The sequence below is a fragment of the Thalassophryne amazonica genome, chromosome 19, assembly GCF_902500255.1.
Source record: "Thalassophryne amazonica chromosome 19, fThaAma1.1, whole genome shotgun sequence".
NCBI classification, from domain to species: Eukaryota; Metazoa; Chordata; class Actinopteri; order Batrachoidiformes; family Batrachoididae; genus Thalassophryne; species Thalassophryne amazonica.
In genome coordinates this window covers 47,310,870-47,327,234 of record NC_047121.1, presented here as the reverse complement: position 1 = coordinate 47,327,234, position 16,365 = coordinate 47,310,870, and the positions used below count along the sequence as shown (strand labels likewise).

At 40.3% G+C, this 16,365-nt stretch overlaps 1 long non-coding RNA gene across 1 annotated transcript; it reads left to right on the top strand.

The window, feature by feature from the left end:
* Positions 1-5,281: 5,281 nt before the first annotated feature.
* Positions 5,282-16,109, top strand: LOC117500598. Its single transcript, XR_004557802.1, has 3 exons — positions 5,282-5,377; positions 13,388-13,394; positions 16,099-16,109. It is a non-coding gene; the product is annotated as an uncharacterized LOC117500598 (long non-coding RNA).
* Positions 16,110-16,365: the final 256 nt, after the last annotated feature.

The following is a 16,365-nucleotide window of genomic DNA, read 5'->3' as shown; positions in this document are numbered from 1 at the left end:
TTGTGAGGCCCAACCCACCCCCAGAAAGTAATCATCTATCTGCCACAGCCAGGTGATACATGGGTATCCCCTTGGCCTTTCCAGTTGCTGGGGTCCTCAGCATTTGTGGCACCTGCAGAATGGATAGTGCTCAGTTGAAGCACGCCACATGGCCAAAGTGTTGTCACTGATGCTACCTCATGGTACAAGTGATACACCGATCATCTGGATTTCCAAAATTAACTACTCATTTGACAGCAAGTCATTCTAGCAGCAACTAGGGATTGTGTTGACAGAACTCCTACCAATGGTGTCCAGTCATTGAATTAGGTCATTGACAATTCAACTGCGTCCACAGGGAATTAAAAAAAAAAATCTGTTAACAGAGTTGACAAACTGTGAACTTCTGTAGATTGTCCGCAAGAACATGGAGCGCTGAGCAGTGCCAGTGTCGCAGACCGAACGGTCCCCCCCTAAAAATCGGTCCACCCTGCCTTCACTTCGCAAGCGGCATTATCCGCGGTTCACTGATTATCACCTCGTTTCTGTTTAAAACTGCACTCCGGCCATCATCTATCTCAGCAACAGATATCTGAAGCTTTTGTACAACAATCATTTCCACATAAATTCAGCATTATTTCATCATAAAAGACAGAGGAAGCAATCAGAGTGCCGCAGCTACACGAGCTGCTAGCTGATGCGTTTGCGCGTTGATCATTTCAAAACTTAAAACTGACTTTAGAATTAATTTAATTTGAATTTAAAAGGTTTTACCTTGTCATGTGATGGTTAATAATCCCATTAATCCATTTGATCACTTTAGGTGAAGAAACTCTGTCTCAGAGCTCCAAAATGACGCATGCGCAGTGGAGGCAGGGCAGACCATTTTTAGGGGCAGACCATTCAGTCTGCGAAACCGGTCCTAACTAATTTGGTGCCCTAGGCAACATTTTCAATGGTGCAACCCATAAAGAGTAAAACTATAAACACAGACAACATGAACTGTAACACAAATAAACAAATAAGCGTAAAATTATGTTATGGCATTGTTTAACTATTACAAACCTTGCTTAGGGCCCCTTTACACACAACATGATTGATGCCGACTAGAGCACGAAGGAGAAATTGCATGCTATTTGTGAAAAATCAGAGCTGCCTCCAACACCTCGTACAGCTGTTGCTACAATTATTCGCGCATACCAGCGGCTGAAAGACAGAGAGTGCTCTGTGAGAGCCCACTTGATCCCTCTCGCGGCAGGTGTCAGTCAAATTCCAGGTGACACACACGAACATCCAACACCGCTCGCTTGACACTTGAAACAGTAAGTAGATGATCACTTTTGAGCTGGATGTGAAATTTGTCTAAGTGCCCCCATGAGTGCAGCGTTGCAAAAAAGCTCCCCCCGCAACACATATGCCGTGCGTGTGAATCATGCGTGTGTTTGCTCCCCCTATCCACAACACATGTGGTGTGTTGTGCTGGGGGGGGGGGGGGGGGGACACTTGCAAGAACTGCTGATTTGGATGTACAGATGGGGAGCGGCCACCCACGTCAGAGCGCACACAGCTGCTGACCAGAGACTCACTGACAGCTACAAATGACAGATCAGCACACACGATGTGTCACATTAAAACCACAGACACCACAGCCAGGACAGGTATATTAATAAGTACTACACTACCTACATACACAATTACATAACAAATAGCTAAAAAAAGGTCACATAACACAGAAACAGAGCGACACCATTGAAACGACCCAGTACACCACAGGATTGCCAGACCAAAAGTAGATGTAACCACCTACAGAAATTTGGCTACTTCTGAAAATACTACCACTGCAATGGAGAGCTTTCCAAGATCTCTCAACACCAGTGGAAGATAATCATCCTTGGTAGCTAGAAAGGATGTTCCAGATCCTCACTCAAATGTGCCACCTGATGTTTGAACCTCAGTGTTGCTGTACTGTGGACAACCCCCCAACATTACTCCAGAAACCACCTACCATAGACAAAACCCAATGTTCTCTGCAGTGGTTTCCAAATGGCTTTCACCCAACCCCTCAATAGAGTGTTCAGTTCTCCGATGGGAGCAGGCAGCAGTGTTACTCCTATAGAGTGAAAAAACGAGAGATGTTCTTTTTTGGTGTTAAGCTTTGAAAGATGTTTTTTTTAAATGGTGGCTGGAGACCCAATCACACCGCCAACTCCCTAACAGGACTTCCTTGTTGTTGTAATTTTATTTAAATTAGATGTTTAAATTAAAAAATATATTTGAAATAATAAAAACATGGCAAAGCCCAGTGGGCTGAATGCTTTTTTATAGTTACTGTGTGTCGAATACATTTTCTAATTAAAAAGTATTGATGAACTGAAATAAACAACTTCAGGTCAAGTCTCAGGAGTCAGTATATGAACTCAGAAAGTACATATTTTATTTACAACACAATCGACGTTTGTTTCACCCAACAAAACACAGACTAACTCTTAATTACAGACAAAGGATCATATTAAAAAACACAAACAGGCACGATAGTGAAGTACAAACACTGCTGAGCATTTCTTGTTGATTACAATTCCCCGCCATCGCTTTCTGAAATAACTCACACGCTCAGAAATAATCAAGGGCTGAGTGTCAGAAAACAACTTTCTGCTGAATCTAATTGGTTATAAGATCACACATTTCAAATGTTAACATGTAAAGTGTATTTACTGCTTCAGGCCATTCACTGAGTGTAGCTGTTCAGCATGTAGAGTTTTACAAACCAAACAAACAAACAAGCCCAGTTTACTGTTACAAACTACATACAAATCTATATTTATTATTTACTGTTTTACAAGTCCTATAGATTCCCCGAGGTCCACTGGTGCCAGTAGGTATCTCCGTATTGTGTAGTGTCAAGTGGATGACCATCCCATGGATGCAACACCAGTCTATCATAGGTTACTTTCCCAGCCAAGGAGGTTACCCACTTGTAGCTGGGGGACTGAGACAATGCAGAAGTGTCTTGTTTAAGGACACAGACAAGTATAGCATGACTGGGACTCAAACCCAAGTCTACATATTTACACCCCAACTCCTATCCAACTGAGCTACCTGCTAGGAACAAATTTTAAGGGTAAAGGGTAAGTAAATTGTCAATGTGGCTATACTGACATAGTAATGGTTTGGAGCACTTGGTTATAAAACTTAGTTTAACCAGCTAAGATTTATGTGGAATGTATCCATTAGTAGCCCTAGTCCAAGTTTAAGTTCAGGCATGTTCTACTCAGGTGGAAACATCAAGCATGATCCAATCTGTAGATGGGACTACACTGAAAAAAGAACCAACTTTAAAGAAGTGTTACAATTGGTAAAAGCAATTGAATTAATTGATAATTGAACCAGCTGAATGAATTAAGTTGTTGAGTTTGTAAGCAACAAACAACTTATTTCATTCAGGTTTTACCAATTGTAATGCTTTTTTAAGTTGGTTGAACTATTCTCTTTTTTTCAGTGTAGTTTCTGGAAACCACACAGTTAAGTATTCAGGAACTATCATACATTCCAGAGTATAAGTCACAGGTTTTGTTATTAGTTTGAGAGGTCTTGTGACTTTTGCTGTGGTGCAATTTATAGTAAAAAAAAAAAAAATGCATTCATTACGACTACTTCTCATCATCATCATTATTATTATTATTATTATTATTATTATTATTTAAAGAGGGGTTTCCCAGGAATCAAACCACTAAACAAAAAACTCCAAGAATATAAGAATGAATGTCAATAATAAAAGTACACCACACAAAATGTGCAAAAATCTCAAATTAAAGAGCTGAAAATACAGAAAAAGGTGCAATGTATAGTATGGTGCAACCATATGGTTTTCCCCTCATCAACACGCTTTCTTTTTCTTTTTTGACAGTGATGACTTGTACTCTGGAAAATACGGTAATCTACGTGATGGAAAAGTGACTATTTTCTGGTTGTAATGAATGAGAAAATATCAGCAGATTCGATAGTTACCAAAGCCCATAGACAGCTGGCCTTTCCTCCACAGTAGAAATAGTAGCCAGATGGATGTTTGAGTCATGACATCAATATCTACTTATCTGTGTGTCCATCTAGAAATGGGCTGAGAAGAACGTGATTAAAAGGCTGTGTGATTCATGCTTTCAAATTCTATTGATCTCCTTGTGTCAACCATTAGGCTCAAAGACACACGAGCGCACATGCTGGTCGCACGTGAATGCTCATGAACCCACAACACACCTACACACATCCACCTTCCATATCTAGAAATGTCAACCTGAGGGAGGCTGACTGACAACCTTATTTCCCCTCTCTCTAAACGCTGACTTTCATATCACTGTGGTGAGTTAGACAGCTAGTTTGGTGTGAATTTAAAAGGGATAAGCTGGGGAAGTGGCAAATGGCACTATTCATGGATGTTTGGTGCAAAATAACTGGGCACTACTGGAAGATTTATCTCTTCCTCTGAAATTTAATTTAGGGAAGGAAAAATAAGGCAGGCATAAGAAATGAAAGTTAATCACCAAACCTCTCTCTTCTAAGACACTGGTTTTGAGTGCCTGGCCGAGGCCCGTTTTATTAAGTCTGGACCCTTTTGTCTTTTTTTACCCCCTACACAACCTTTTAAATGCTTCATAAATCAGAAATGAGGCACATGCCGCAGACAATTTGTTGTTCTCCAGAAACTCATTATAATGAGAATGACAATGAGAGAACCCTTCTGCCACAGCATAAAACTAGGACTAAATAATTCCCCTCTTCTGACACTGAATAGATAAGTTAGCATGTAAAAGAAAGTAGAAATTATTCAAGAAATGAACAATTCACTCAAAAATCATAAGCACTGTCATTATTTATTGCTAACAGAAGTGTCCGGAAGATGTGTGTACTTCTTTTCTTTTTTACATCTTCATCTCATATTTCCGTGATTGAGAATATTATACAGTTTATAAGGTACATTGATAATATGGACACAATTCCATCCATCCATCAAACCATGACAGCTAATTAGCTAGCTCAGTAGCTAGCATGGCCTACTCACTTTGGGAAGGGTCCAGTAGTCCACTCCTCTTTATATTATTTGAACCCCAAACTGATGTTAAAGTTCACAAATAAATGTAATACTATCAAATAGCAAACAAACCAGATCCAGTTTTGCTCAAATAACAAAAATAAAACATGATTCTGTTGACATACACCATTAATCACCTTTAATTGTACTGTTGTCTATAAATCTGTTGAATTGAAAATCAACAAAATAATGGTAATTCACCATAATTAACTGTCACACTTTTGTAACATTACTTAGTGCAACATATAGCCTCCCATAAATGCAAGAACAACTTCAACATATTCTCCTTAATACTAGCACTAGGACTAGTGGGACGTTCCCCTCACAACCACGATGTCTATGCTAGCTTGTGGTCGCTGCTCTCACAATTATGACATCATGTCATTCTATCCCTTCCATTGTACAAATTGTTCTAAACAAACCGATATATATGCTGCCGTCAGGTGTAAGACAATAATCAATAGTACAAATACACTCCCTTCTTGTAAATCGTTTGCTTTCCTGCTACCTGATGTGGTAGCTAGGCTAGCAAATATCTGGCTCAGAATTGAGCCTGTTAAACATATTTAAAAGCAAATAATATACTCGTATTATAGTAATATGTTTTCATCAGGAGCCATCTGGCTGCTGCCTAATTTGTAAGTGTATTAAACAGTTGAACCTTGTAGTTGGAAATTTATGTCATTAGCACCACATTGACAACACAGTGATTATAGCAATATACTAAGTGAATAAAATGTATATTGTTAATCCCAAATGTGACCACAGCATTAATTCAGTACTTAAAACACTAAAGGAATATTGCTGAAAATGAAAACAAAAAAGAACAAAATTCAATGGTTTCGGGTGTACACTTTGGTCCATAAGTAATTGCAGTGGTGGGCACAGTTCCAATAATCCGATAACCGCTAATTATCGAAGATAATGTTTTCATTATCGGATTATCTTTTTAGATAACTTTAAAAACCATTATCGGACTAATTATCTTGCGATAAATCTTTGCCTGATAATTTTTAGACCGATAATGTGGTAAACAATGCTGAACAGCTACAAACATAAAATTTAAAATCAGTTGAGCACCTACCTGTTAAATGTTTTGTAGCAGATGTGTAGTTCTACCCTCTGCAAACAGACAAGAGTTACTTCTAAAAGAAACCGCTCTATTCTCTGCAGTCAAAGGAGAACTGGTCACCAAAAAAAAAAAAAAAACAGCTCATTTCTTTTAACCTCATACTGAAATGTGAGCAATATCACCCAAGTCATCCAGAGGCATACATTTTTAACTTATGGTTCAAATTTTAACCAAACTAATTTTGGACAAGTTATTTAAATTAACGTCACGTCTGAAATTTTATGAAGTGAAAATATCAGCTTTATGTTTTAGTTTTAAAGTAATGTGCTAATTTTTAAGGTTTTAGTGTGGACATGCTGTGCCCAGTGCATTATGGGTATGATAGGGTAATCTCAGCACGTTCACGACATGAGAAATGCATTTGGACAACAAATAATTTGAGGGGGGGGGGGGGGGGGCTATTTATGCCACCACAATGGAGATGAAACAATCAAGATGTGCTTGTAGTATAGACCTTTAGCTTTAACATGGGGCTTAACAAAATATTGCAACAACATTCCAGAATTATGGCCAAAAACTGGCGAAAGCAATTAGAGAGAGTAAACATAAGCGATATTTTTCATACAAATCATCACTTTTACGGACAGATAGCTGTCATTTTGCTCTAAAATTCTGGAAAAGGTGGTTTCACAGCAGCTCGTGGACCACCTTACTGAGAATAATCTTTTTGAGCCACTGCAATCTGATTTTAGAAAATATCATTCCACAGAGACATCTCTCATTAAAGTAGTGAATGATCTTCTGCTTGCAATGGATTCGGACAAGGCTCTGGTGCTGTTAGATCTCAGTGCTATGTTTGATACTGTGGATCATCATATTCTACTCGATAAACTGGAGAGTGATTTTAGGATTACTGGGAATGCCCTTGCATGGTTGACATCGTACCTGACCAGTCATTCTCACTGTGTTTTGTATGATAACACTATCTCTAACCTTAGTGACATTAAATTTAGGGTTCCACAGGGGTCCATCTTAGGCCCCACTGCTTTTCTCCCTTTATGTAGCACCTCTTGGGCACATATTGTGGCATTTTGGGATTACCTTTCATTGCTATACTGATGATATTCAGTTATACATGCTGATAACTGCTGGTAATGTCATCCATATAAAATCCTTAGAAGATTGCCTTGCATCAGTGAAAAGCTTAATGTCTAGCAATTTCCTACTTTTGAGCTGTGATAAGACGGTTCTCGATCCAGTGAGACATTGGCATCAATTTGATCAGCTGATGCTTAGCCTAGGCTTGTGTGTCATACAGTACATCACTTTGACAAAGTGAGGAACCTTGGGGTAATTTTTGATCCTATGCTGTCCTTTGACCTCCACATTAGAGATATTACAAGTACTGCTTTCTTCTACCTGCGAAATATAGCGAAGATTCGTCCCATCCTGCATATGGCTGAAGCAGAGACCCTGATTCATGCATTTGTTTGTTATAGATTGGACTACTGCAATGTTCTATTTTCTGGTTTACTGCAGTCCAGCATTAGGGGTCTCTAATTGGTTCAAAATGCTGCTGCCAGACTTTTGACAGGAAGCAGAAAGTTTGACCACATTACACTCATTTTGGCATCTCAACAGTGGCTTCCTGTCCCTGTGAGATCAGATTTTAATATACTGCCACTAACCTATGAGTTAGTGGCAGTATAACCTATCCAGTTACTAAACGAACTGGATAAATTTAAGGCTTGGTTTGATGCTAATAAATTGTCACTTCATCTTGGGAAAACCAAATGTATGATTTTTGGAAATAAATTTGTGCCTAAATGTAAAAGTGTAACCATTAACAATATGAATATACAGATAGTAACTGAGAACAAATTTCTAGGTGTTATAATTGACAATAAACTCAGCTGGAAACCTCATATAAATTATATAAAATTTAAAATGTCAAAATCTATCGCTATCATGTACAGGGTCAAGGACATATTGTCCCAGGATGGGCTACTTAGATTATATTATTCTTTAATTGTACCATACATGACATATTGTATCGAACTCTGGGGTAATACTTACAAATCAAATACCAATCATGTATTTATTTTACAAAAACATGCCATCAGAATCATCTGTAATAAACCTTATCTTGAGCCAACGCATTCTCTGTTTATGACTTTAAATTTACTGAAATTTAGAGATTTAGTGGATTATATCACCATACAAACTTTGTATAAAGCTAATAACCAGGCCTTGCCACTTTATGTCCAGAGCCTGTTCAAGATCAGGAAGTCTGAATACAGTTTACGAGGATGCATGGTTTTTAAGAAGCCTCCCGTACGTACTAATGTCAAGGGTTTTTGTGTTTCAGTTAAAGGGGTGAAGATTTGGAACAAATGTCCTGTGGAAATTAGATTATGTAGTTCTTTTGTCTGTTTTAAGAAACATTATAAGAAATTAATAATTTCTGGATATAAAGAAAATCATAAAAAAAAAGATGTATAAATTTGTGGATGTATGTATTTAATTTGCTTATTTGTATATATAGGAGTGTGAGCATAAGTGTAATTATATGTTGGACTTGGACTTTTGGGATGGGGTATGAGGGGTGGGTAATTTATAAGCTTTGCTTCTTCCCACCCCCTTTTCAGGCACACGGTGTTTAATTTGGTCTTGTTTTTTTGATTTGTTTGATATGTTGTCTTTATGCTGCTGTGTTGTTGCTGAAATAAATTCTATTCTATTCTATTCTTAAAATCTTTTCACAGACTAGCACCTTCCTACTTAGCTGACCTACTTAAACCCTATGTACCGGCCCGGGCTCTGCGTTCTCAGGGTGCAGGACTACTTTGTGTCCCTAGGGTGAATAAAAAGTCTGTGGGTCAGAGAGCTTTCTCTTATCGTGCCCCTGTTCTGTGGAATGATCTCCCTGCATCAATAAAACAGTCAGATTCTGTAGAGACTTTCAGGTCCAGACTTAAGACGCACTTATTTTCCCTTTCATATGGCTAGCATACTGGTATAGTATGGTACTGTGCTTTTTTGGCCTTTTAAATTAATTTTATTAGTAAACAGAGTGGGCCTCTGCCTCAACTTTATCTAAGGGCCCTGTCCCACTGGCGTTTAGGAGGATTTGCGCATGAAATGAGGAGACAAAAGCTGAGCGTCCGCAACAAAGGTGAGCGGAAATGATAAATGTCCCGGGGTGGATCAGCGAATACATGAGGAAGAAAAGCGGATATAACAGGGAACAGAAGCGAAGGCGACCGCGGAGGCGCCCCCATGAGGGGCACAGCGGCCGTGATGCACTCGCTTCATCCGTGCCCACTGTCTGCATGCGCGACAGACCATTTGCGACCGTGATGTGGCCGTGCTGGGCACGCGTCATATCTGTTTTGCACGCTGTCCCGGTCAGCCGCCAAGCCGCGCCGACCCGTCGGTTGCGGATATCAGCGGATGACAGGGGATATGCGGCGCGTTGGTTGTGTATGTCCTGCGTATGTCTTCAGTATGTGTTCAGGCAGTGATGCGGATCTCATCCGCAGCAGGATTTTTGAGCGGCTCAAAAATCCTGCTGCGGACATGCATGCCTCCGCGGATGATCACGGACGTGTTCGGATGGCGAATACAGGAATGTTACAAGGTTATTGCGGTTGTTTGGCGGATGTGGGCCACTTCTGTGCACATTCCATCCGCAAATCCTCCTAAACGCCAGTGGGACAGGGCCCTAAAGTCGGAGTCTTTTAGTGACCCTTAGGGCTAGTGGCCGGCGATCACCTTAGTATTTCTTCTGTTTTTCTTGCTGTTTAATGCTGACAAATTATACTGTATCTGCTGTCTTTCCGATGCCTGATTCTGTTTTTGCTCTCTGTTTGAGGTGCAGCTCCATCCAGAGATGGAAGTGGTGTCTTCTTTTGCGATGGTCCCATCCTGTACACCGGCAAAATTTCCTGTATATTTGTTTTGTCAATTTTGTTGATAGCATGGCCGAAGCAGAGGGTCGCCCGTTTAAGTCTGGTCTGCTTCAGGTTTCTTCCTCAAATCATCAGAGGGAGTTTTTCCTTACCACTGTCACCCGTGTGCTTTCTCTAGGGGTTGGTAAGGTTAGACCTTACTTGTGTGAAGCGCCTTGAGGCAACTTTGTTGTGATTTGGTGCTATATGAATGAAATAAATTGAGTTGAAATTGAATAGATATTTTTAGACAACTTATAATACATGAACATTTCCAAGTCACTAAATATGTTTTAAACTTCATTTACATCAGTCATTAAGAAATATTAAACAGTATGGTCTTGTGTGGAATACACAGTTTCCCCCATCACAGCCAAAGAGCCTATGAAGCCTTCAGAGCTGTCAGTGGTGTCTTAGTGGCTTCCCTCACAGTCACTGAGTTTTTGATAATTGCCTACTCCAGACAGATCTGCTACCGTGTAGCATGTAGAGCAGGTAGCTCCATGGGATAAGTTGCTGGACTGCCAACATGTCGACCTGGGCTCAGTTCTTCCCACATTATGAGTCTGTGTCCTTGGACAAGGCAATTAATTAGTATTGTCTTGGTCCACCCAGCTGTAAATGAGTACCAGCATTGGCCGAGGAAGAAATCTGCAATGGGCTTTTGTTCTGTCCAGGTGCTGTTGCAGACTCTCACCCACTTCAAACTAATATGAGACTAAGCACCATCACCAATAGGTCTCAGGATCTATATAGGCCCTTACTTCAGTTATTTCTGGGCAAAGAAAATGTAGGGGCAATGTACACAATTGGTCATAATTCCAAAAGGCTACACTACAAGCGCATCTGAATTATTTCATTTCAGCTCCACTGTGGTGGTGTACAGAGGAATAATAAATAACTGTCTCACTGCACAACTACTTATTGACCTGACTGTTATTACCTACAAAGGCTAATTTGGTCATTTAAATATATTACAACTATAAATGCTCCTTTCTAATTAACATATATAAACCAGTACTTACTCAATTATCTCAAACTTATCAGTTTTATCATTTTTAAAAATCTAATGAGAAAATTAATCTTATGGCTCCTAGGGGTCAATATGCAATTGTTGTATTTCTGCTTTACTATATCTTTTAAATATTTTTTATGTTAAATACAAAGGTTTCAGTATTTCTGCAGGATTGTATGAAGTCTGTACATAGATACATGAACAAAGAGCAAGTAAAAAGCTGGAATGCATCCGCTATAAGCATTTGTTGATGAATCCAATTTTCTTTGAGTTAGTGGCTGTCCATCATTCCAGTTACTTACACTGAATGGTTTGTGTAAACACAGAAGGAGGATGAATGGATATTATCTTTGATGAGGCCGAGTGCTGGCATGCCGAGAGGTGATGGAAATGAGCACAAAAAGCAATCGCTTCCACTTTCTGGACAATCATTACAGTCGTATAATGAGCATCAGTGTGTGTTTATGTTTGGCATGTTGGAGGAGGAGCAGAACAAAGATCAGAGGCAGAGATTGGGTGAGTGGGCAAGAGAATAAGGAAAACAGAGACACAGTAAAATCGGTGTAATGAGGTGTCTGGGCCGCTGACGTACAGCGAACAGTTCTCTGAGCAGGATGCTTTAACACATCAGATGTTTCTGACCAAGTTGATACAGGTTGTTTCTCACTGACGTAACTGCAGCAATCGACTGCTGTGTTTTGTCACTGGATGCAAAGAAGCAAGGAGGTTTTGTCTGTTTCTTTTAACTTCCTTCCTCCCTTTCTTCCTTCTGTCATAGTTCCTTTTTCTGGTGTTTTAGTCTGATCTCTGACTTAGTCTATTTCTGATCTCCTGTGTATTATTATTATTCTATGTTGTTTTATTGCTCTGGTGTTTCTTCTTTGCACTATTCAGTTTTCACGTTTCCTTAGTGGTACTCTATAACATGTTAGTTATTCTTCTCAGTCTCGAGTTATTCTCCTCTGTTATTTCTTGTGCTTTTACTCTGATGTGTGCGGTTTCACTTACTGTTCATGTGCCTCTGCACTTCCATGATTACTTGTTTGTCAGCCTTTGTAACCACTCAGAATGTGTTGCACCCTCGCCAGATTGTCGAGGTTCCTGCCTGCTCTCTCGCATTGTTTACCTCTGTGTTATTGACCCACACTGCCATTCTGTGATTCCTGGGCCGAGCCTGCTGATTCTGGATTTGGTCATCTGGTATGACTGATCTCTGTGTATTGCACCTGTGTTCTGGATAGCTCTTCTACTGCTCCCATGAAGGTCACAGATGCCAGTTGGACTGATTTCTCATGTACCTGACCTTGGCCTATTACAGCAAACAATATCTTCGTCTGCCACTTCACAGACAATTGTTTGGACCAGTGGTCTACCCATGTTTGTTGTGGTTCTCTGATTTGGGGTCTCCTGTTCTGCCATTACACTTTCATTTCTTCCTTCTCTTTTCCTTCCTTTCTTTTTTCCTTCCATCCTTCCATCCTTGCAATATTTTTAATAAACCAACAATTTCATCACTGATATAAAGATATGTGTTGTTGCTTTGAAAGACCAAAGATGCTAATTGTCTGATCTGTTTGCGAACCAACAAAGGATTGTCATGTGCTCTTATGTAAGTAAGTAAAAAAAAACTTGCATACATAGTGTTAAAATTAACACGATTCTTGAGTGTGTATAACTATCCTGTTCAGAGTTAAGATGACACTTTTGATAATGATACATTAACTCTTTAATCATGTCAGGCTTCTTGCACATGAATGTGCATTTCCAATATTAGAGAGCACCTCAGCACTGCTTAAAGGGTTAATTACATATTGTAGAACCACAGGTAAGGATGAACTCATAACCTTCTACGAGGGTAGGCTGAAAAGTTCTAAGGCTCACTATAATGCAGTTAATGCATTACTCCTTCACGGGGAGCCTTAGAACTTTTCAGCCTACCCTCGTAGTTAGCAGGTGGCACTATTAAATCCCACCTACAGAGTGTTAAATTGCAGTTGTAGTGAGGTGACTCAAGACTGATATCAAAACTGACAAATAATTCAGTGTGCAAAGTGTTAAAATAACACTAAGAAATCAAATCAATTTCAGTTTTTGCTGTGCAGATGGCAACTCCACACAAATACACCCGTTATGTGAATGCTGTCCAGAATTATTTTGTTCCTCCTTTATTCTACTTTTATACCACAAAAATGATTCCACAACAGATTTCTTCTAGATAGAAGGAAGATCCTGTGAAGGAATGTGAAATTCTACTGATTTTTATTTTCCATCCCGTGGGAGACACTAAGCTCAGGAGTCCTGACAGCATACTTAAAAAAAAAAAAAAGGACTTACAGTTTTTAACAATAAAAATTGTTAGAAGTAGGCATTACGTAACTATGTTCAAAAGAAATAAATTGTTTATTATAACAGCAGCTAGAAAACATGTTCTGGTGTTCGAAAAATCAGTTTGATTTTATTTTAGTGTTTGTGCATGCAAATTCACAAATTAGAAATTCATGATGGGGAGGGGAAAATGACAAGACACCTTGACATGACAAGTACTCCATAATAAAATGAGTGTAAAAACTTGATATCATGCAACCTAAATCTCAGACCACCCAAAAGAATTCTGCAGAATTAAATTTGGACAATATACACATCACAGCATAAATAATACAAGATATTAATATTTTTATTGGAAAAATTAGATGGACGGGTGAATGCATCGATGATGCATGGCTGACTCATGGATGCATGGATGGTCAAAGGATGATTAATGACACATGGATGGCGCATGGATGATGCATGACACATGGATGCATGATGCATGGATGATGCATGATGCACAGATGATGTGTGACGCATGCATGACATGACACACGGATGACCCATGTGTGATGCATGACGCACGGATGATGCATGATGCACGGATGATGCATAGATTATGCATGACACATTGATGACACATAGATCATACATGACACATGGATGACGCAACGATGACGGATGACGCACGAATGATGCATGGATGGCACACGGTTGATGCATGACGCACGGATGACGCATGGGTGGCGCATGATGCAAGGATGATGGATGACGCAGAGATGACGCATGTATGGCACACAGTTGACGCATGATGCACGGATGACACGACGCATGGATGATGCACGGATGACGCGTGACGCACGGATGACGCGTGACACATTGATGACACATGGATGGCACATAGGTCATACCTGACCCACGGATGATGCATGACGCACAGATGATGCATGACGCATGGATGATGCATGACGCACGGTTGATGCATGGATGACACAGGGATGATACATGACGCATGGATGATGCATGACGTATGGATGCATGTTTCCAGGCATGGATGATGCAACTCACTTATGCCTTATCATTCATTCCTTTTTCTTAAATGCAGTGCCACTGCAGACTCAAATATGCACATTCGTCCTGACACATCATTACAGCATGGAAATGTTTAATTACCACCCACGCCAAACGTCTGCATCCAATGAGCTCCGGGCCTCTTCCATCACTCCTGTCTCTGTATCCCGAGTGTAAATCTAAGCCTTAAGCAGGCAATATCCTCCGCAGGTCCCTCTGCTCTTTCTTATCTTTAATCCATATATTGCCTTTTCCATGCAGCAATTTCCCCAAACTTTGCCTGCTTCTCCCCTCAAGACGTATGAAGATCAGGTTTTATTGGTTAGGGTCTGCTACAAGTGAATTCAGGAAGCTATGAGAAGGGCAGAAGGGAGGACATATAGATTTATTTGTGGCAGAGTCAGAGGAATGGGCTGCCTATTCAACCGGTATCTTTTTCAATTGTACAGGGTAGATATCAAACTGGAGCTCCGCTGTGCTGTGGAAGTGTTTGGGAAAAGGTCAGAGTGGCCGCTTCGTTCACTGCATACAGTCAATTTGCTCAGTTCAAAAGATTCAATTCTCAGCTCTACCCAAAAGGGAAAGAGGACAGCTGTAGCATTTGAAATGTGTCCTCGTGCTTCACTTATAGAACAGTCATTAGCATGATTAATTACCGTATCTAAAACCGAACACACACACACTGATCATATCGATACCATTTGTGCCACATCAAATTGAGTCCACCCCCCACTCTGTATATTTTTAGCAAGAATGCAATAATGTCATTTGAGTGACAGCTGCGTGGTGCAGGGCAAAGATTGTAAAGGCCATTATACGCCAAAGGCACAGTAATACAGATAAAATATGGTTCCCGTCATTATATATATATATATATATATATATATATATATATATACACACGAGGTCTGTCAATAAAGCAACGGTCCTTTTTATTTTTTTCAAAAACTATATGGATTTCATTCATATGTTTTTACGTCAGACATGTTTGAACCCTCGTGCGCATGCGTGAGTTTTTCCACGCCTGTCGGTGACGTCATTCGCCTGTGAGCACTCCTTGTGGGAGGAGTCGTCCAGCCCCTCGTCGGAATTCCTTTGTCTGAGAAGTTGCTGAGAGACTGGCGCTTTGTTTGATCAAAATTTTTTCTAAACCTGTGAGACACATCGAAGTGGACACGGTTCGAAAAATTAAGCTGGTTTTCAGTGAAAATTTTAACGGCTGATGACAGATTTTGAGGCGATTCTGTCGCTTTAAGGACTTCCCACGGTGCAAGACGTCACTCAGCGCTCTCAGCCGCCATCGTCAGCCTGTTCAAGCTGAAAACCTCCACATTTCAGGCTCTATTGATCCAGGACGTCGTGAGAGAACAGAGAAGTTTCAGAAGAAGTCGGTTTCAGCATTTTATCTTGATATTCCACTGTTAAAGGAGATTTTTTTAATGAAAGACGTGCGGACGGATCCGCGCGTCGTCAGTGCGGCGGCACAGGAAAAACACCTGTAAAATCCAGGCGGCTTTTGATGGCTTTCAGTGGAGTGAGTATATGAGAAATTGTTTAACAGCAGTACATGTTCCAACTTGTCCTTAAGGCTTTCAACAGAGGTGTTTTTCCTGTGGCGGAGCGCGCGGACCCGTCCGCACGTCTTTCATTAAAAAAATCTCCTTTAACAGTGGAATATCTGGATAAAATGCTGAAACCGACTTCTTCTGAAACTTCTCTGTTCTCTCACGACGTCCTGGATCAATAGAGCCTGAAATGTGGAGGTTTTCAGCTTGAACAGGCTGACGACGGCGGCTGAGAGCGCTGTGCGACGTCTCGCACCGTGGGAAGTCCTTAAAGCGACAGTATCACCTCAAAATCTCTCATCAGCTGTTAAAATTTTCACTGA